The following is a 22056-nucleotide window of genomic DNA, read 5'->3' as shown; positions in this document are numbered from 1 at the left end:
TTGGAGTAGAATAAAAAGACATTTTAAGATAGCCTATCCCAAGCAAAATTGTATTCCAGATAAAATTTGAGATTATTAAATACTGACTACCAAATTAAATAAAAGAATAAAAGATACTGATTTTTTTGAACTTAGCTCATCACTGAAAATGCTATAGTTTTCCCTGTTTTTGTTAGATTCTTATTCCAAAGGTAAAAATTATTTTGCCATATCAAACAATAAAGATATATCAAGTTAATAATTCCTTCATTCTAATTATCTGCCACTGCCATAATTAATATTTAATCTGTTGATATGCACAACATTCTCCCTGACTTATAATATCACTGATTTTAAATCAATGTGATTTTTAAAAAAGAAAACAGATACCACTTTTTCACAAGGATTGGTTTTAAGAGCTCTAGAGATTATCTAGAGTAAATTAATAAGATTGAAAGAACTGAGACCAATCAAGTTTGATACTTGTCCAAAATTGTCAAGTTATTTAACCTTTTTCTAAATACATCCATTCTAACAATAAAGCCTATTTCACTTCTCAAAGCACTTTGGCTCTAGAGTCAGAAAGACCTGGATTTATATCCAAATTCATCACTTAGATGTAAGATTTTGGAAGGAGTCCTTAAACTTTTTGAGCCACAGTAGCATTCACTACAAAATGACCATCATAATAATTACTTCTGTTGAGAGGAGATATTGGAAAGAATTAGTGAAATAATTTATATGAAGTAGTGATCTTGTAACAACTGGTACACAATAGATACTGAAAAAAAAGGGTCCTTTCACTCTTTCTAAATCCTAGTGTCCAGGAATTTCCTCTGAGTTCTACATTCTTCCATGTCTTCACCTATGTCTCATGATGGAAGCTTGACTTTAAAAGTCACTCAACTAAAAAAATAATAATAATAAAAGTCACTCAACTGAAAAAATTCCAACAGTTTTTTAAATTTCATACTTATCTATATGAACTATTTTGCCTAAGTAAATATCAGCCATCTTCTCTTCTAATTTAGTTTCTTGTCTCTTGTAAGCTGATCTTTGAAGCTACATGCAACTTTCACATAATAATCTTGGCATGTTATTAAGAAGCTTATATTGTGATATTCTTGTATATTATATATTTGTCTGATAAGCATTTGTTGGACTTTTTAATAGATAAGATACTGTAGTTGTACTGTACATGCATTAGAGAGTCAAAGATCTAGAAGAGAACATCTCCACTCATAAGGAATGCATGAGCCAAGCTGGAGAGAGGAGTGGGGAAAAGGCAATATAAAGCATGTGATCGTGAAGGTCAACACCAAGGGGATTTTGGTGCCAGAAGCTTATCAACATGGTATGAGGTTTGGTCAGACAAACTGTCTTTTTCTTCAGGAAGGTCAAAGATGAGCCTATTCTTAAAAAATTAAAATGTATCTAGGAAGATTAAAATTCCAAAGAGGAAACTGCTTAAGCAAAGTCAGATATTTGGATAAATAAAATCAGCAAGAAGAGGAGAAAGATGAGAATGACAGGGAACTGGATCTTACTAAAATGCTATTATCAGAAGACAGAGGTAAACTTGAATAGTGTTTTTGGAACGTGGAAAGAGGAACTCGAGTATTGGGCCAGAATAGATTCAGTCTAAAGAGTAACAAGGGACAAAATGCAGGTTGTTGTACATAGAGTTAACCTAGTTAAATGTGTTTTTTTAAACAAGATTACTTTATAGTCAGGTATTTAATTGAATGGAAGTGAAGAGAGATTAATGGCTGGGAAAGCAGGACTGTTGCAGAAAACAAAGAATGAGAAGACCAGCTTGTAAAAAGACAAAAACATTCAGGGACAGTCTTGAGGATAAAAACAAAAATTCCCTAGTACAGTCTAGATTCTACTCATCAATTCCTTCAAGTTTATTAAACTCTCAGTGACTTCTCTTGCCTGGGTGCTTGCACATGCTGGCCCACACCTTTTTACCATTTCTGCACCCGTGTGTAAGTCCAACTAAACTGCTTCCGAGCTCCATTTAAATCTCATCTCAACTGCAAAGCCTCCTCTGACTGGCCTACTGCTGTGTTCTGGGCTGCATCTCATACCTTCATAACAAGGACAGTAATCAGAGCCAGACACCGTTAAGAGCTTTGTGTGTATTATAGCACAATTTCATGCTAACACTATGAAGTTACACTTTCATTAGCACTGTTTTACAGTATGAAAACTGAAGCACCCAAGTGTAAATAGTTCACCCAACACCATACATAATATAGAAGAACTAAGATTCAAATCCAGGCTTCCTGGCTTCAGCATATGAACTCATTACCACCATCTCTATCACATCGCAATAATATAAACTGAAAGGACTGCTCTCTCCCCCACTGGACAGTGAAACATTTAAGGCTGGGGACAATGTTTTCTTTTTGCTCCTTGGTCCCAACCCCAGCACCAGGTAAACCACGTAACAGGCATTTAATGTATTTTGGTGAACAAAATGAGTCAGGTTATAATTGAACAGACAGAATATAAAAATTTAAAGTTCCCTTAAAATGCCTTTGCTTCTGTCTATGTGTCCATCTCTCCGTTTTAATTAGAGAAGCATTCAAGCTTCAGGTAGAGTGCTCTCTGGGCCCCTGTAGATGACATACATTGTTCATTTCCATCCTGCTTCTACTTTCTACTCCGTCTCCCCACCTCTTCCTAACCGACGCTCATCTTGGATTGCCTTTCCATCCCAAGTGTTGTAATGACCACTCAGTGTTTTAGTTGTGCGGTCTGACGCTATACAGTTACAAAAACATATGTCACTACATCAGTGTCCTCTGATCACTCAGTTTAAATGTAAACTGATATACATGTGTCACCTGATAGAAAAAATAATGTCATTTATACACATTTGGATTTTTTCCAACACTTACTGATCTAAGGTTTGAAAATGGCTTTCACACTCTCCTTTTTGAAAACCGAATTCTCCAGTGTTCTGTTAATATTGTACTGAGATAAAGGTCATCGTGTAGTGGGTTTCTCTTCTTTCATGTGTGCACAGGCGAAATGACACTGGAACCTACTTTTTAAGAAATAAGTATAAATAATAATCTACAGTAGCATTTCCTACAGAAAATCTTGATTGGAAATGCAGGTTGTATCAGGTGTGCTTCTGTGCTTAACCATCTCATGCTGAGTTTCTTAAAGGGAGAAATAATTTCTTATTTTGCTCAATATTTTTATAACTCTCACTCAGCTAGAATTAGCCTTTTTGGAATTTTTTAGACTTCGTAACTTGTACTGATTTAGTTTTAGGTCAGACACTGAAGATTATACTACTTGCAACTGAAAGAGATTTTTTTTTTTTTATTTCAGCTTTGCATAGCCTGTCTTAAAGTGATTTTCTGCAGTCAACACCCAGTACCCTTACTTGAGGATTTGGATTTACCCAAAATCTGCCTTTCTCTGCAGGCACTGACCTTTGTACTTTTCCCATTATGGGCCAAAGACAGTTGATCAAGTTTCTGGTTTTTATTTTTAATAGGTTCAGTGTGATTATTTTCTCGTTTTGCACATTTTGTAAATATGTTACAGCTTTAAAAAAAAAAAAAAAGTTTTCATGCTGTGGTAAGCTGTTTAGTTTTTGCCCTGAATTTTGGACTTAACATTTAAATCTTGAGGAAAGCAGCAAAGAGGACAGAGAATTAATCACTCAGAGTATTCTGCCAAATCATCATACCCATAAAAAATGTCGATGCCAACTAAGATTGAGAACTGACTCGCTCATCAATGGGTACATTCACAGGAAGACAGATTTCCCAACTTTATCATTAATCTATGTCCCATCATTAATGTCCAGTATTGTAACATTATAGAAATCTATAAAAGTGAGTAGAAAGGATTTTTCAAGTTAGGATTAGGAGATTTCTTTTTTTTACGTCTGTTTTAATACAGAAAAAGGATGAAAAGCAGCATATTCTAGGAACTGATTACCAAATATATGAAAGAACAGGGGAAAAAGCTGTAAAGAAATCTCAATGAGGGGATAATTGTTTGCAGAAATGCCACTTATTGTACCCCACCCACTCATCTGCCATTGCACCAGTTTCTATTAATATGAGAGGCACAGAAACTAAGATGTTTGTACTAGACAAAGAGATACAGAATGCATCTTTCCAGATGTATGAAGATTGCAGTATGCATTATATGTATTTCATTGCCACTAAATGGAATCAAATTTGTTATGAACATCCTGCTGAAATATGGGAGACAAGGCAGGAAAGACCTCTCATCCTAACAACTGGGAGGGTTTTGTTTATTTATTTTATTTCTGCTTCTTTGACTACCTGTATTCATTTTAATAATGGAAAATGGGTGAATTTTAAGACTATGGGTGGGGTTTTTAAATATATTTTTCCCAAGAGGGGATGGACAAGTTCTTAACAAGTAGTTGGGGCATTTGTAAGATTCCATTGAGAGTCAGTCCTAGAAAACATTATAATTTCATACAACAAAGATAACTGAGGTCTTTGTTGGGAGATTGAGAAGACTAATTCCACAGTTGTTGACTCTACAATATGCAGTTTTTGTTTTGCAGAACATGTTGTTTTTAGTATTAAAACTGCCTCTGAGTGAATTCAAGCATAGCTTTTTTTCCTTTCAAGTAGCTGCAAAATATCAGAGATTAAGTAATCTTAATCAATAATGACTGTTGCTCATCTGAAGCTCAGCCCCCAGCATGTACCACAGCAGCCTCAAAGTGGATCATTCTCAATGATCATTCTCCCTAGAGGGAACGCCCATCTTTGTAAATAACTAGGGAGCATCTGCTTAATTTGTATAATGTCTGACCAGTTTCAAAGATTAGAAGTCAATTTTGTTAGAACTTAAATTTATAAAGTTCCTCAAACCCTTTCTCATTCTTTTTACATTGTATTCATTTGGTGTGTTTTAATTCTACAGAACTACATTAAATCTAGAAATAGATCAGAGTTTTGAAATAATTTGTTTTTTTCAAAAACCTCAGTGAGAACTGAAAATGGCCCTCAACAATTTTCAAATTATGGTAGTAGAAATTATAGTTATAAATAGCTTCCAAGTTAACCCCTGAAGGGATGAAATAGTCTCTTACTTTAAATTTTAAGAGACTTGATGGTCACCTGGCCCTTTAATTAGTTAAATATAGATGCACACACTGATTTTTATTGCTGTCCTTCATGTGGTAAGATGCTGCCATTAATGGTGATAACTGTGTGATAAACATGACTAGAGAGATTTGTGTCTAGGCTTCTATCCCCTGTGCACATGGGGAGATTGGTGTTTGATTTGCAGCCACATCTGAGATTTGTGGAGCTTGTTACTGCTAGTGACTACAGCAGACTTGAGGTCAGTCATCAGCTGTTTATAAACTTCACTGTCCATTCCTGCTGACTCACCAATACTATGAGGAGATGAACCTGAAAAGAGAGTGATCTGGTAGTTTCCCCTCCAAATTTTAACTCTAATTGTACAAGATTTTGGATATGTTAGAAATTTCCTAATCTATCATTGTGTTTTTACTCACCAAAATACATAGTCAATGGCGTGACTATGTCCTATACCTTATGACATAATCTACATATTTTATGCAAATTTTGTAGATTATATAGTCTAAACTGAAATTGTTTCATACATGCACTGTGTGTGTATGTGTGTGAAATTTGAGGGAGCTTGGAAATGTTCTTACTTTAAGAAAATCTTTACAATTATTTCTAACCCTTCTTATCACCCTGATCATATTTTTTGTTTTGTTTTGTTTTCCTTTAACTTGATTTATGTATCAGACAGTGTGTTTTACAAAGTATAGCACAAGAAAAAAAATACTGGTTTATGTTTTAGTTATATTTAACCAAACTTTCAAGGAAGAGCTTGAAACAAATACTTCAAGGTGATTTCAAGTGCTCAGGGGGTTTGCTTACCCAAGTGATCTTTCTCAAGCTTAGTCATTATTAATAGGGACTGGCTTATTTTAGAGTCTGCTTATTTTAGGTTTGGACCTTTAATCACCACTGATTATCATCAGTAATTTCAATCTCACACACCACCATTGTTGATTTCTTTGCCTCCAGCCTGCCATCTAGCACATCACAATAATGTCATTTTTGCAAGAATTTAATGACACCATGAAAAGGGTGAATGAAGTACCAAAGTAACAAGAAAATTCATTTATCTCCTGAAAAGTTTTTATCTGGTATTATTTTATGACTATATAAAGTTGATTAAAGTGGATACAAATCTACTGAACACAACTCTTAATTTTTTCCCTATTATGTCATGAGACCATAAACAAAATTCAAATAAATTTAATATTTCTATATATAAGATGGATACAATAATGTCATATATCTAATGAGGAATAAATAGTATTGGGAATTTGAAAATTAAAGTATTACATATGAAGTTTAATTAACAATTCTGATTGCTCAAAAGTTTGTGTGTTTTTTTAACTAAACATTACTTGGATGAGATTTTGAACTAACTTTGTCTTAATATTGATCTTTGATTATCATTGTTATTTCTTAGCAAGGGATTGGATTTCTAGTATCTGAATTTATATAAATTCTTCTATCTAAAAAAGGCAAGCGTTGTGGTCTTTGCTTTTTTTTTTTTTTTTAATTCATAATCTAAGTCTTCCCTACTTTTAAGAACTGACAACAGAATTTTAGATCTGGACAAGAACTTTCAACTTTTTTACAGATGATAAAACAAAGACCAACAGAAACTTAGTGGAAACACCACAATGGCTGACAGAACTTACTATTTGCAAAGGCAATATAAAGATATTTTTCCTGTGGTCTTTTATCTACATTTTAGACCTTCAGACTTAATGCTTATTTGCATCTTTCTTTCCAATAAATATACTAGATGCAGAAATTTATTTCATCCAATTGTCTATAGAAATGTGATATCGGGACCTATCTCCATGACAACCCAGAGTTACAAACAGACCAGAACAATAAAATATTGGCATATCTAAAATCAGTCTTTGACACAGATAGAGGTCAACTTGCAAAGGAAGCCTAAGTTTGCAAAGGCTCTAATAAAAAGAGAATCCTTTGTCTGAAAATGAAAAATTCTATAATTAAACCAAATAGTATAGGCCATAATAAAATTATATTAAACACTATCTGTTTTCACAGAGACCACTTTATCCTAGGAAGAAGCAAAGGAACTAAATTAGCTGCCCTTGCCACATATTTGGTGATTTTAGGAACTGAGGATCTGTGTTCTTGATTTTTTTTTTTTTTCACTCTGCAAACTGTCACCACTCACTACATGACAGGAATGGAGTGTGAAAAAATGGATGAAGTGTACAAAAATTATCTAGCTGTGTGACATTAGAACAAAGGGCTGTCCTTAACCTGGCAAATGATCAGTATCATCTAAGGCAGGAATGTTGCAAAAATTCACATTCCTTGACCTCTCCCTCTTCAGTGCCAACCAAAAATGGTTTAAATTTCTATTTTAAAGTTTCCCAGATAGTTCTAATGATCAGCTAGCTAGATTTTTAGTAGGATTTTTGCTTTTCTTTTTTGTGGTCAAGTTATTCTGAGAAATGATGCATCTTTTAACACCTCTTAGAAATATGCAGTGTCTGATCATATATATTAGTATACTGACAGCACTTGAAAAATTTTTAAAGGTTTGTTTGAGAGTCAGTATGAACACAGTTCAACAGCTGAGAGCTCAACTGTATGGTGAAGACTATATTTTAGAGTAGGTTGAGTAGGTTCTACGGCAGCCCACCAGGCTCCCGCGTCCCTGGGATTCTCCAGGCAAGAACACTGGAGTGGGTTGCCATTTCCTTCTCCAATGTGTGAAAGTGAAGTCGCTCAGTGGTGTCCGACTCTTAGCGACCCCATGGACCGCAACCTACTAGGGTCCTCCATCCATGGGACTTTCCAGGCAAGAGTACTGGAGTGGGGTGCCATTGCCTTCTCCGATGTCTTAGTGCACGCATCTCTAAAATAGAGATATTAGTAAAAACTACTTGGCACACAATAAGGGATTCATAAAAGCTATCTGACATTTTTACTACTATTGCTCCTAACCCGTATTTAGTCCAGTATTTCACAAATTTATGTGACAGCAGAACACTTTTCTTTCCTCTGAACATCTATTAACATCTTAAAGTTCATAAGCATTCAATGAAACCATTTAAGAAGTATTTTGTTAATGACCAAGATCATCCTTTATTCCTTTATCTGACTCTGATGGGCAATTAATGATAAAAATCTATATATCTCAGCTTATCTTTTATTGTCTGGTCCTTTTTAAAGTTTCCAAAATTGCAGTTAATGTTGTTATTTGTGTTAATTAATTTTTGTTCCAGAAAACCAATGTAAATGGACAATGACTTATTCAATATAATGGCAATGATGCCAGTTACACAGGGATCAGCACACGACAATCTATTAACCTATTCTAGCTCACCACCCATTTTTGTAAGTAGAGTTTTATTGAAAAATAGCAATGCTTATTCATTATGTATTGTGCATGATGGCCTTCAGGCTGCAATCCAGAGCTGAGTAGTTGCTCCAGAGATTACATGACCCACATGGGTCAAAAATATTTATCGTATGGTTCTCTGTAGAAAAAGTTCGCTAACTTCTTATCTAGGATCAAATTCTTCTCCCCTTTCTGTGCTGTGTGAACAGTCACGTCAGTCATGTCCGACTCTTTGCGACCCTAGCCTGCCAGGCTCCTCTGTCCACTGGACTCTCCAGCACGAATACTGGAGTGGGTTACTGTGCCCTCCTCGGGGGGATCTTCCCGACCCAGGAATTGAACCCATATATCTGGCATCTCCGGCGTTGCCGGCAGGTTCTTTACCCACTGAGCTGCCTGGGAAGCCCTTCTTCTCTTTCTGCTTCCCTCAAATCATACTGTCAGCAGATCCTTTTGACTCGCATTCTTCAAAGTTACAGATTCTTTGGGTACTGTTAGGTATAGGTTTTACTTCACTTGTAGGTGGTCTTGGGGATGTCTTTCCACATGTGTAAATCTTCAAAGGCATTTAAATTTGCCTATTTTAAATGTATTATACATACTTAACAACAGACATGTTAAGTCATCGCTCTTTGCACATTTGTCTCCAAGGAGTATGGCTTTGCTCTTTGCATTGATGTATAATAATTTAATAACTTCCTACTTACTGAGAATTCTCAGATGAAATAGATAAGCAAAGAGGATAAAAAGGTGCTTTATTTTGAGATCCCATGTGCTCTCCTTTGAGAGTGTGATAAATCAGGTAGGTATTTTTCATTTAATATAATATAATAGATATATTTCCTATTATATTAATAAATGAAAATATGTATCTTATCTGCTCAATTAGATGTTAAGTTCACTAACATGTTTTCAGGTCAGTTTGCATAATACATGGTTTGATTCCATTAAATGCTCTTAATGTCTCTGATATGTAGAGAGGTGATAGGTGTGAGGCGTGTACCAAATTGTATAAGACATGAATCTGACCCTCAAGGTGCTCCTAGTGTATCAAAATGAATGCTGCAGATAACCACAGATAGCAGATGATCTGGGAATTTGCTCAGGAACTCACATCAGGAAAGGAACAACTTAGTCAAAAGAGCTTAGGAAGAGCCTAAGAGCGAGGATTTCAGTGCACTGAAAATATTTTAGACAAAATTGGAAAATTGGCAAAAATCACTGGAAAGAACATTCATAGAAAATTGAGTTAACCCAAGTGGCCAGATCAGAGGGAACAGAGGAGACAAAAAGTGAGAGATGAGAGAGATAGGGGACATGGAACCAGCCTGTGAAGACCAGGCTTGGGAACTTGAACCAAAGCCTGGAACCTGTGTAAAATCACCAAAGGGCTGGAGTTAGTGACATTACCAGATTTGTGCCTGAGGGAAATATAAATACTTGTTGACAATTTTATGAGGTTTTTTTTTCATCTTTGTTCCTTCATGGAATGATTTAGTTCTTAGATGATTTTTATTCTCATGTTATAATTGATAAGGGAGGCTTCTGACTAACTGCAGTGCTCTGGCCATTAAGCCTGCCCAGATTCCAAGAGTATACTATGGACATTATGCAAGAAATGTGATAGAAATGGCTTATTTAAATGTGTACACATCCTGCATTTTGGAATACCTGTTCAATTATAACTGAATTATTTCACGTTATCTTATTTCTTCCTGATGGAAATCTTGTACACTGCCAACATAAGGGAAATTCTTTTCCTACTCCATGTTTTACATCACTCAATTTGTTTCACTTAAAAAACTCCAATGCCCATAAAGAAGGGTGAATCTAAGGCACATTCCTGTTCATTAAACGACAACAACAACAAAAAACACCTACATTCGGAAAGTAGTGAGGATTGACCAGGAATGTTGTTATTGTTGTTTAGTCATTCAGTCGTGTCCAACTCTTTGTGACCCCATGGACTGTAGCTCCCCAGGCTTCCCTGACCTTCACTATCTCCCAGTTTGCCCAAACTCATGTCCACTGAGTTGGTAATGCCATCCAATCATCTCATCCTCTTCTCCTCCTGCCCTCAATCTTTCCCAGCATCAGCGTCATTTCCAATGAGTTGGCTCCTCTCATCAGGTGGCCAAAGTATTGACCAGGAATATTTTTTCAAATTTTGTTGTTTTCATTTTAAGTTTCCACATCAGGAAAATGAAAATTAGAATCAACAACAAAGATAATGTGGACCCTGAAAGGGCTTTTTGCAGCTTTAGAAATACCACAGTCATTGTAGAAACTCCCAGTGGTTACAAATTAAGTCCTATTTCTATATGGGGAGAACACAGCTCAACTCCCTGAAACTCCACCTATTTTCACTGTATGCTAATTTGATTTTACAGTCCTAAATAGGACAGGGAAAAAAATTAAAATTGTTCAGTCTAACTTTAATACTCCCCAAACGTTAAAAATAAAATCCCGCTAAAATAGCAAACCTTTGACAGCTGAGATTTAGAAAACTTCATTAAGGAGAAGAGGGACAATCATAGAGAGTTTTCCTTTTTATAATGAGTCTCTAGGACTTTCAGATTGAAAATACTCAAGATACTTAAGTCAGGACTCCAAAAAAAAAAAAAAAAAGTGAGCTCAAGTTACCCCACTGCAAATCTGTTTTTGGCAAGACTCGGATTGGCAACCCACTCCAGTACTCTTGCCTGGAAAATCCCATGGATGGAGTAGCCTAGTAGGCTACAGTCCATTGGGTAGCAAAGAGTCGGACACGAAAGAGAGACTTCACTTTCACTTTTCACTTTCACGCACTGGAGAAGGAAATGGCAACCCACTCCAGTGTTCTTGCCTGGAGAATCCCAGGGACGGGGGAGCCTGGTGGGCTGCTGTCTATGGGGTCGCACAGAGTTCGACATGACTGAAGCAACTTAGCAGCAGCAGCAGATTAAAGAGTGAAGTTTCATCTCTGTAAATGAGTATCTTAATTATCGAAAAAAAGTTTTTCAATATCATTCTGTCTAATGATAATGAGTGCAAACAGTGCTGCATTTTAGAGATGCAACAGATTGCTCTCAAAACTAAAATAGATATTCTTTACAAATTTAATATTTCAAATAAATATATATTTATATATCATTATAAATAAATTTATATTTGTTTATCATATATAAATATTTATAAATCATTATAGTAGAAATGATTATGTCATGTGTGTGTTAGTTTCTCAGTTGTGTCTGACTCTTTGCGACCCCATGGACTGTAGTCTGCCAGATTCCTCTGTCCATGGAATTCTCCAGGCAAGAATCCTGGAGTGGGTTACCACCTCCTCCAGATTATGCCATAATTTAATAAAAAATAATTTATGATCAATATAATTTGAGAAATACACAGTCACTGAAAATAGATGAAAGGAGAGTAAACAAATAAACCACTGGTCAACTAGAAAGCTAGAATAACAATGAAAGTCATTTACAAAATGCATGATTTACAAGCTTCTTCAAATGTTATTTCCATTTTGTCTCATAAAAATACAGTGAGGAAAACTAGAGGTCTCTTAATATTATATTATTGATTTCATCCTACAAATAAGAAAACCTAGTTTCAAGTGGTTTAAGTAACCTATCCAAGCTAATACAACATTGTTAGATGACAGGACTTAAGCTCCAAATGTGCCTACTCTGCTATCCTATAGCTGAATCCCACTGGGATACCAACAGTGTTCACACGTGACTACACAGCTGAGACTGCTTCTGCTATACTTGCACAAAAGATACACACTAAAGTCAGAACTTTTATCAATAAATTAATCAGTCAATATTTTTTCAATTACAATAACCTCTCATATTATTGCCCATAAGCTATCCCGATATATTTTTGTGGAATACGTTAAAGATAGGAATTAAGCACCAAAAACCACAGCATAAAGTTGAGTAGGAAATTACTGTTTGTACTTAAAATTGGAAATGAATGTTTTATTATAATATTGGCAATCATAAAGCAATTTATTTTACTAATTCTAAATTTCTGTCTCTTTCAAACAAGTAAAATGCATGTTACTAGCAAATGGAAAATGAAAAGATTTCAACTTTTAGATTTCTCAGTCATCTGACTGATATTCCCAATACAAATGGACTTTTGTGTCTATACTCCCATCCTATTGACCCTGAAAAGCCCTGAATTCAGTATCATCCACACAAAGCAAGAAAGCTCGAGTTATCACCCTCTCTCCTTTCTCTTATCATCTCCACTCAGTGTTTCCTGTAGAGTAAAACTGATTGTATTTGTCTCTTACATGATTCTTTCATACTGTACAATTCTAACAGTGATGTATTCGCCCCCACCTGCACATGACCTTGTTTTAATGCTATTATAGATTATGGGCTTTTAACTGATAAACAGTCTGTCGTTTTCAATATCAATAGGAAAGTTTTGAAGTTGTGCAGTTGTTCACTTTTCCCTTGTTGCATAAATGGGTAATAAATGGAACAGCCTTAGCGTGGAGACATACAGGTACTACTCAGAATATTCAGTTCCTTGATAGGGACCTGCCTTGTACTAAAATCACTCTCAATCCAGCTTATCAGTGAAGGACTAGAAGCTGCTGCTTTTCTAGGCTATTTTACAAGTATAATACTTTACCAAAATCTTTATCTTCAACCTACTAGCCTTTGTCTATACCTTTGAGTTCTTCAAAGATCTTAGAGGCAACTAAAGCATCCTTTTCCTGCTTAAATACACACTGATATTTCCTTGTTAAGTGTACATTTGCCTACTTAAAAAAATACATCTGTTATTGCAACTAAAGAGAGATTTTTGCTTACATTCTCCTTATCTATATTTTATTTTTCTCTATGCTATCCCTTATGTTTTCAAAAGGGCTATATTTTATTGTCATAAGACTCCTTGAAAATATCCATATTTTACAAATGGCTCTATACACCAACAGTTTATCAGTATGGGCAGTATATAATTATAGAATTGCCTGTCTTTGATACAAATGCCAAAATATATTTACATTTTTTAGAATTGTTTTAGAACAAAATATTTTAGAGGAAAAAAATCATTAATATGATTCATTGTTGTGTAGCAACTATAATGATCAGTTTTCAAGAATGAGTAAACATTTTTGTACTTGACAATAATTTTAGATGGGGTATACTTCATTAACTGTTTTTGCAGTATTCTTGTGTTTTACATTATCTCAGAGTAAATGCAAATTTACTCTGTAGAAAGATTAATAATTCTGTATTCCATTATAATAGTACCATCAGTTATTCTTATAATCAATTGATTTAAAAACTCAAAAACTTATTTTTATAGATACCTAGATGGTCAATTTTGCCATTTATTGAGCAAAGGCTAGCTATGGAGTTCATCTTAGTATACCTTACATACATTATCTTATGTATAATACACATTTAATGAATATGCTGAAGGAATAATCTCAAAATTTTATATCATTTCTGAATTTTAGTTTATTACCTACCTAATTTACCATAGCTACATGGGCAAAGCAAAGCTATGTGCACTCATTACAATTGTTTGGCAAAAATTGTTTGTGTTTTCAACAAGCATGAAGTAGTTTTTGACAGACACCATAGAAATAATATTCCATGATATATTATCAAAATACCAACACCTCAGAAAGAATAGCTATTTCAGTCATTACTCAAATGATATAGTCATATACATTTTCTGACCAAAGCAGTTATTAAAAAAAAATCTATGCATTGGTTTATTTACTCCAAAAGTATTAAAATTCATTAAGAAGTTCCAGCTCTATGTTCATAAATCGATAAGACTTACAACCTCAGTGTTTCAAATATGCTCCAATCAATGGGACAGATCACTGAAGAGACCACTACAATCCCATTAGAACAGTGAGGAGCATTTTTAATCAGTGACACATTGGTCTTATCTCAGATGATTGTGAATTTTGGTTACAATCCATTGGATCCATTGATTTTTTAGGTGACATCGGCCTAATGCAAATTCCTGACTAAGGGAGTGCCTGTGGATGTTAAATACTCTTGTACTCTGTAATTTAATGCATATTTTAATGAAGTGAACAGTCAGACTTCTGACAGGCATCAGCAACTTTGAAATAGAGTCTTCCAAATTTCTCGTACAGTCTGAAAGTAATGAGATTTGTTCCATAAAGTGATGAAATTTATGCCATAAATTATCTCTAAGAGAAGAGTGCTTCTTAAAGCAGAATCATTTCCTTGGTAGAGATCAGATTTTAAATAGTTGTTTAATAAGAAATTTGGGGGAAAGCAGTCTGAACTATGTTCTCTCAGATAATTTTTGCCCATTATCAAGGAAATGGAGTACCACATGGTATCTGAAGGCTGCTATTCTTAGAAGGAAAGCCACTGACGTAGTTAGTGTGCTAAAACTTGGAGCTTAGACTCCATCCCTTCTTTAAGTATATATCCCTTTACTCTTCAACAATATTCACTGACGACTTTCCAGGAATCAAATCTTCTTTCTCAGAGTATTCAGCAAGTGTTTTGTTGGAGTTTGTACCCTAAGTCATCCTTTAAGAAAAAGAACACGGGCTTCCTTGGTGGCTCAGTGGTAAAGAATCCACCGGCCAATGTGAGAGATGTAGGTTGGATCCGACTTGGGAAGATCCCACATGCTGCAGACCAACTAAGCCCATGTGCCACAATTAGTAAGCTTGGGCTCTAGAGCCCAGGAGCTGAAACTACTAAGCCCATGCTTAGTAGAGCCATGTTCTGTAACAAGAGAAGTCACTTCCATGAGAAGCCCTTGCACTGCAACTAGAGAGTAGCCCCCACTCTCCACAACTAGAGAAAAACCCGCACAACAATAAAGACCTAGCATGGCCAAAAATAAAAATATAAATAAAATTATTTTTAAAAAAGAAAAAATACATGTTTAAAATGAGGGCCTTTTCTGAAAAATATTTTGTAATATACTAAAACCATTTTGTTTAATAAGTAACCATTAAACTTGACACATTATAAAATGAGGCTAACTTTTTCTTAGGGCCTTTAACAATTCCCCTACATGTATTCTCATCTTAGTTATCATGGTATTTTCTAGTGCAATTAAAGTCTGTAATTGTCAACTTCTAGATAGTCTAGTCAGTGGAGTGCTTGGAGATTGACTGAACTGGTGAGCCACATGATGGATATGATGAATTTCAAATTACCTTTAGAGGGTAAGTTTATGTTCATTGCCATAATGCTGAAGCCCAAATATTTACTTCATGAATCATAATCAGAAAACTTCTTCCCTCAAAGTTCTCATATAATATTTAAATAAAATACAAACATTATTGAATCAGAATCCTATCCATGCATGATAAATAGATGAAACTGCCCAGGTGTACGGTTTAACAAACAAGGAAGCATAGAATATACATAAATAATTGTGTATACGTTAACAGAGATTTCCTCAGTATCTGTTATGTACTAAGACGTCTTCTTGGTGCCAAGAATATAGCAATGAACAATATACTATAAGAAGCTTGTAAACTATGGGGAAGACAGATAAGAATAAATAATTGTAAACAAATCAATAAAATAATTTCATAATCTGATGAGAGCACTGAATGGGCCATGTGTTGGAAAAAGATGTTGGAGAGAGAGTCAGGTAAGAACTCCTCTGAGAGAGGGCCTTTGAAATGACATATAAATGATGAGACTTCAAGAAAAGAAAATAGATTTGTTGCCTTTTTTTTGAGTGATTTATAATGGTCATTTTAACCATTCACAATTACTCTTTATCTCAAGGCTTCTAATCAGAACTTTTCTTCAATGTGTTTCTGACATGATTAATTCTATTAGTTCACAAACCACCAAACCAAGTCCTATAAAACTTTATTGCAACCATATCCTACTTTGAATAAGAGAAATAACCTAAATATTCTTTTAATATAGTCATGTGCTTCCAATTTTACGCTTTTTAGCTTATTTTTCAGAAAGCCATCACTAGCTAAGTATGCAAGTAAATAATGTTAAATATTTCTTACATATGTGCTTCCCAGTAACTCTGTGAAGTTGGTAATATTGTTATTCTTTTGTTTATTAAAAAACTAAAGCACAGAAAGGCTGTATAATTTGCCCAAGATTCAAAACTAGTAAGTAAAGCATTTTAGAAATGGAGCTCAAATACTAAGGCTATGGAGAATTCACTTTTAACCGCAAATAAAATCAACAAAATGAAACTTTTTTTTTTTCAATTTTTCCTAATTTAGAGTTCCTCGATTTGTAAGAATGTTATCTTCAGTCTTACCAAGTTAAAATAGTAAGCAGAATCCTGCCGGTTGCCTTGTCACTTTGAATTTGTATAACAAACTTTACAGACTGGGACCATTTCCTCCCAGGTAGTCTACATACAATGCCAGTAACAGTCACCACAGAAAGAATAATGCTGTAAGGTATCGGTGCCTGGACCAAATATCCAGCCTTTCCTCCAGAAAGGATAAGTAAGTCTCATTGTATTCAGATTGCAAAATAAGGGTGTATATTCTAGAAGAAAGGCTTTCCTAATAGCTCAGTGATAAAGAATCCAACTGCCAATGCATAAGACTTGGTTCAATCCCTGGGTCGGGAAGATGGCCTGAAGAAGGAAATGGTGACCCACTCCAGTATTCTCACCTGGGAAATACCATGGACGGAGGAGCCTCGTGGGCTACAGTCCATGGAGTCACAAAAGAGTTGATGGCTAAGTGACAAAACAGCGACAGCAACGATCTTCTCTAAATATCCGGAGACGTCTTGGCAAGTCTCCAATAACATGTTCCAATAATCTTATAGTGATGCTAAGTGATAATCACAGTAGCTTCAGATTCTCACAAAGAACATATGTGACTGTTTTTCTGGAGTTACTCAGTCCCTCCACTAACCTAAGTTACCAATTCTCAACCTACTTTTTGCATTTTTAAAATCACAAAGCATTCTACTGTTTGCAGGATTCTGGAGTTAGGAATCTCAGCTTCCTAATCTGCATTAGGATCTCAGCTTCAAGGTCTTCAGTGATAAACCATAGTTTAAAGGGTGCATATTGCTTTATTGCCAGGTTTCCATTCTAAAACCAAGGAGGAAGCTTTGAGCTCCAGTCACCTAAACCAAGAGTTAAGAAAGAGTCCCTTTTCATTCTATTAGTTTCAAAATAAATGAATACATCTCTAGGAGGACACCCCTTGAACTCCAGGAATGGCCTGGATAGCATTTGGGTTTGCCACACAAATAATTTTAATCACGGCAGAAACTGTAGATAAAATGTATGGTTTCTGCTTAAACAGATAACATGTTCAAAATAACTAAGATGAAGGCATACACATTCATAATACATACAATATTCAGATCACCTAGTGCAAACATTAAGAAATAAATTTGACCTCTAAACCTAATTTCAATTAAAATTTGTGTAAAGGCATATACAGTGAATGTTACTTTATTTTTCAGAACTTTCATTGAAATAAAATGCTCTGTGAGATATGTTAGAAAAAGATTTTCCTTGTATAAAATTTTAGGATGGTGTCATTTAATCATCTTAACTGACCAAATCTCTAATTGACAGAAGCCATGTACTGATCATAATTTCACATGTTCTTCTAAAAGAAAAAAAAGAGCTAGCAAGAATAATTTTTTTTTCCAAAGTACTTGTTCCAGTGTTCTCTATTCCTCGAAGGATAGCTTTATTGTTTAATCTTTGGTTTTACGGGGGACACTTTCAGATTTAATCTATAGTCTTCACATTGAAGAGCATGATAAAAAGAAATTTGTAATCAGCTCAGTGCTTAAGATGTAAAGATTTATTCAAAGCATCAAACCTTTCAGAGTTTTATGCTGTAAGGTGGGAAGGATTTTTACAGCAATGTAAATAAGTGTGAAGGATTTTTACAGTAATGTTAATGTTAAAGGCGCACACTGCCCACTTGTAGGAACTTCTGGCTGTATAAGCAATGACTTTCAAAGTAGGGGTGGTGCAGGAAGTCAAATGAGGCAAGAAAATGATGAGTGAACTGGCAAGCTCAGGAAAGGAAAGAGGCTTAGGGAGGGAGGCTGCAGAGGACAGACGGGGGCTTTAGTGTAAGATCAGTAGATTAAATTTGAGGAGTATTTAGAGGGGCTGGGGACAGGCACATGGAGGCTTGCAATGAGAAGTAGGCTGTAACAGAGGCATTCTTTGAAAAAATGATCAAATAAAAATGTGATGTTTCCAGAGAACAGCATCAAAACATATATATTATCTAGGGTTAAACAGATCACCAGCCCAGGCTGGATGCATGAGACAAGTGCTCGGGCCTGGTGCACTGGGAAGACCCAGAGGAATCGGGTGGAGAGGGAGGTGGGAGGGGGGATCGGGATGGGGAATACATGTAAATCCATGGCTGATTCATGTCAATGTATGACAGAAACCACTACAATATTGTAAAGTAATTAGCCTCCAACTAATAAAAATAAATGAAAAAAAAAAAACCAAAAACAAAAGAACTAACAGGTTTCTTGAAAAGAGATTCTAGGACAGGAAGAGAAACTGGTATGTAAATAAAGCCAGGTTCAGGGAAAAATTGATTAGAAGCTGCCGGTGGCTAGGGTGATATTTTTATTTTTCTAATTAGTGATTCTTGTTATTCAAAAATCCTTTTCAAAAGTCTAGCATCCTCTTATGACAAAGCCTTGTAGTATTAGCTCTTCTTTAGAGTATTTTTCAGGAATCCATTGTGTACACTTCCAGCCACCACTGATTTCAGGCAGAGGCCCTGAGGTCTTTACTGGACCATTATCTGTTATTGCCTCTCCCAGATAATTACCATGAGTGTAGCTACCAGGTTACAAGACTTGAAGATGCCAAAGTCACCAAGAACATGAGCCTCATGGCAAACTATGTCTAGCCTATTACAATTTTCTATAAACTCACATTGGCAGGCAGTTTAAAAGTTCTACTGCTCCGTAATAGTCTATTTACCAACAAACCTAGTTAGTGAAATTCTCTTTCTTAGCAGGAAGTATCTATCCTCTATAAATCCTTCATTCAGTTGCTAATGGTTATTTTCATGGATCTGATTGGCCTAGAGAGGTGTACAACACACTGGACAAAAAAACTATTCAGATGAGTGTGCACAGAATAAACACCACTTGGCATGACTATATAGCAGCTAGGCTGCCTGAATTCAAACCCTGCCCTTCTCCTACTGCCTACAGGACCTATTGAACCTGCATTGGAAAATCCAGGAGCTCTTTGGGATTTTTAATGCCCAAATCAGTCCACTAGAGTTGCACAGATCAGCCTCTCCTTCAGCAAGAAGGGAACCAGCAGAACAACCACAGCTGTGGAAGGGCAAGGTGCAGAAACAATGCAGCTCCCATTTTCTCTCATGTTAGCGATAAATTCAGACTAAGTCCTTGCTGTACACCAGAAGGCTATGCCAAAGTACTTCTTTGCAACTAATAAAGAAAAGGAGACACCTTCTGACAAGTTTGCTTTGGAATTTAAGATATCACAATGGGACTTGCAAAATAGGAAGCAGTATAGCAGATTGAATATCCATCTCTCACACTGTTTCCTCACTCAGAATTTTCTTCATCAAATAATGTGTTGTAGTAACAAACTTTTCCTTAATTTACTGAGATGATTTGGTAGAGGAGCCCCAGGAATGTTCCAGCCCTTGGGATGATACGGTAGATTTTTCTGGAATATTTAAACACATGGTAAAGAGCTTAACTGTACTCACCAATAAACTAGTTGACAATGCTAAGAGATAGCTATATTTCTTCCATGGATTCTGTGGCTAATTCTACTGTATCTACTAAATTTGAAAGTAAAAAAATTCACTGCAAGCTAAACTCATATGAATGGATTAAAAAAAGTCATGGGATGTAAATACAGTGGAATATTACTCAGCCATAAAAAAGAATGAATTTGAGTCAGCTCTAGTGAGGTAGATGAACCTAGAGCTTATTATACAGAGTGAAGTCATAAAGAGAGAAACAAATATCACATATTAGTGCATATGCACGGAATCTAGAAAAACAGTACTGATGAACCTATTTCAGAGCAAGAATAGAAATGCAGACATAGAGAACAGACTTATGGACCCAGTAGGAGAATGAGAGGGTGGGACAAATTGAGAGAGTAGCCTTGAAATATATACACTACCAAGTATAAAATAGGTAGCTGGTGGGAAGCTGCCATATAACACAGGGAGCTCAGCTTGGTATTCTGTGATGACCTAGTGGGGTGGGATGTGGGTAGGTGGGATGGAGGCTCAAGAGGGAGGGGATATATGTATACTTATGACTGATTCACTGTTGGACAGCAGAAACCAGCACGGTATTATAAAGCAATTATCCTCCAGTTAAAAATAAACAAAAAGAACATTGGCTTCCCTCATAGCTCAGTCAGTCAAGAATCTGCCTACAAGGCAGGAGACCCAGGTTTGATTCCTCAGTCGAGAAGATCTCCTAGAGAAGGAAATGGCAACCCACTCCAGTATTCATGCCTAGAGAATGCCACTGACAGAGGAGCCTGGCAGGCTACAGTCCATGTGCTTGCAAGAGTCAGACCTGACTTAGCAACTAAACCATCACCAATAAAAAGAACATTAAAATGAGAAAGCTAGGCTATCATTCTTCAAATAGAAACCACAGATAAAATTAACTTAAAGTAATTAGTTGAAAGATTTCTACTCTCACAGACTACCTGAGTCAAGATGCATTGATATTTTACCAAGTGTCAAGTTCATAAAGAGACAAGAGCTGACAGGTCTTGTGGACAGTTATCACTGAGACAAAGGCCGTGGACTTGAATGAACACAGTTTTCAAGTGAGTCACTGTGGCAAATAAATTGGAGGCAGAACTTTCCAGGGATAAATGGCTTGTTAGACCTGTATAACTTCTGAGAACTCCAAGTTTTCATTCCAGAATTTTCAACCTCTATTTTATGAGAAGGAAAAACTAGAAAGTATAAAAGATAAGAAAGTCACAGAATGGCCACTGTTTTAGATTATTTGTGGTATAGGAAGTTTCTAGAAAGGAATGAGAAAACCACAAATTCATTCTTGTCTGGTAAGTACTGTGAAGACAAAAATTGGTGTCTACTTCTTAATTTTTTTCTCTAAATGAATCACTGTTCAATTCTACTTTTAGAGTCCTCTGACTCTTAAATAGTGGCTTTTTAAAGTCTGTCCATTTTAGTTCATTCATAAAAGCAAGCAGGCAAGATGAAAGGTATTCAGTAAACCTTCCAAGAGGCAGTACCTGGACATTTGGATCCCAAATGCAATCTCCTCTAAAATTCACATTGGAAAAAAAAATGCCCTTTAGAACCTAGGTTAGCTTGAAAAGGAGTTTCTGCCAAGGGTAAAGCTGTCCATTTACCATTTTCTCATTTCTCAGTAATCCTTTCTTTGCAGGAAAAAATGACAAATGGAAAAAACTTATTGCACATGTGCCAGTGTCACACCTGTTTACCAGAGGAAGGCATAGCCACCAGTGCATCTGGAAACCAAACCAGGAGGTGACATATTAGCTATCCAAACCTTTCTTTGGAGAGTAGGAACATAAGACATAGGAAACATCATACATGAGCGCTCTGGTTGCTCATGGCAACCTGAGCTGCCCTTGGCAACCCACCAA

At 35.7% G+C, this 22056-nt stretch overlaps 1 protein-coding gene across 1 annotated transcript in view; it reads left to right on the top strand.

Moving 5' to 3' along the window:
• Nucleotides 1-22056, top strand: part of VWC2L (von Willebrand factor C domain containing 2 like) — a 181046-nt gene that overhangs the window by 4565 nt on the left and 154425 nt on the right. The gene's annotated exons all lie outside the window — the stretch shown is intronic.

This window comes from Cervus elaphus, chromosome 8, assembly GCF_910594005.1.
Source record: "Cervus elaphus chromosome 8, mCerEla1.1, whole genome shotgun sequence".
NCBI classification, from domain to species: Eukaryota; Metazoa; Chordata; class Mammalia; order Artiodactyla; family Cervidae; genus Cervus; species Cervus elaphus.
The sequence above is the reverse complement of the archived record's forward strand: the minus strand, read 5'-3'. Positions and strand labels throughout refer to the sequence as shown.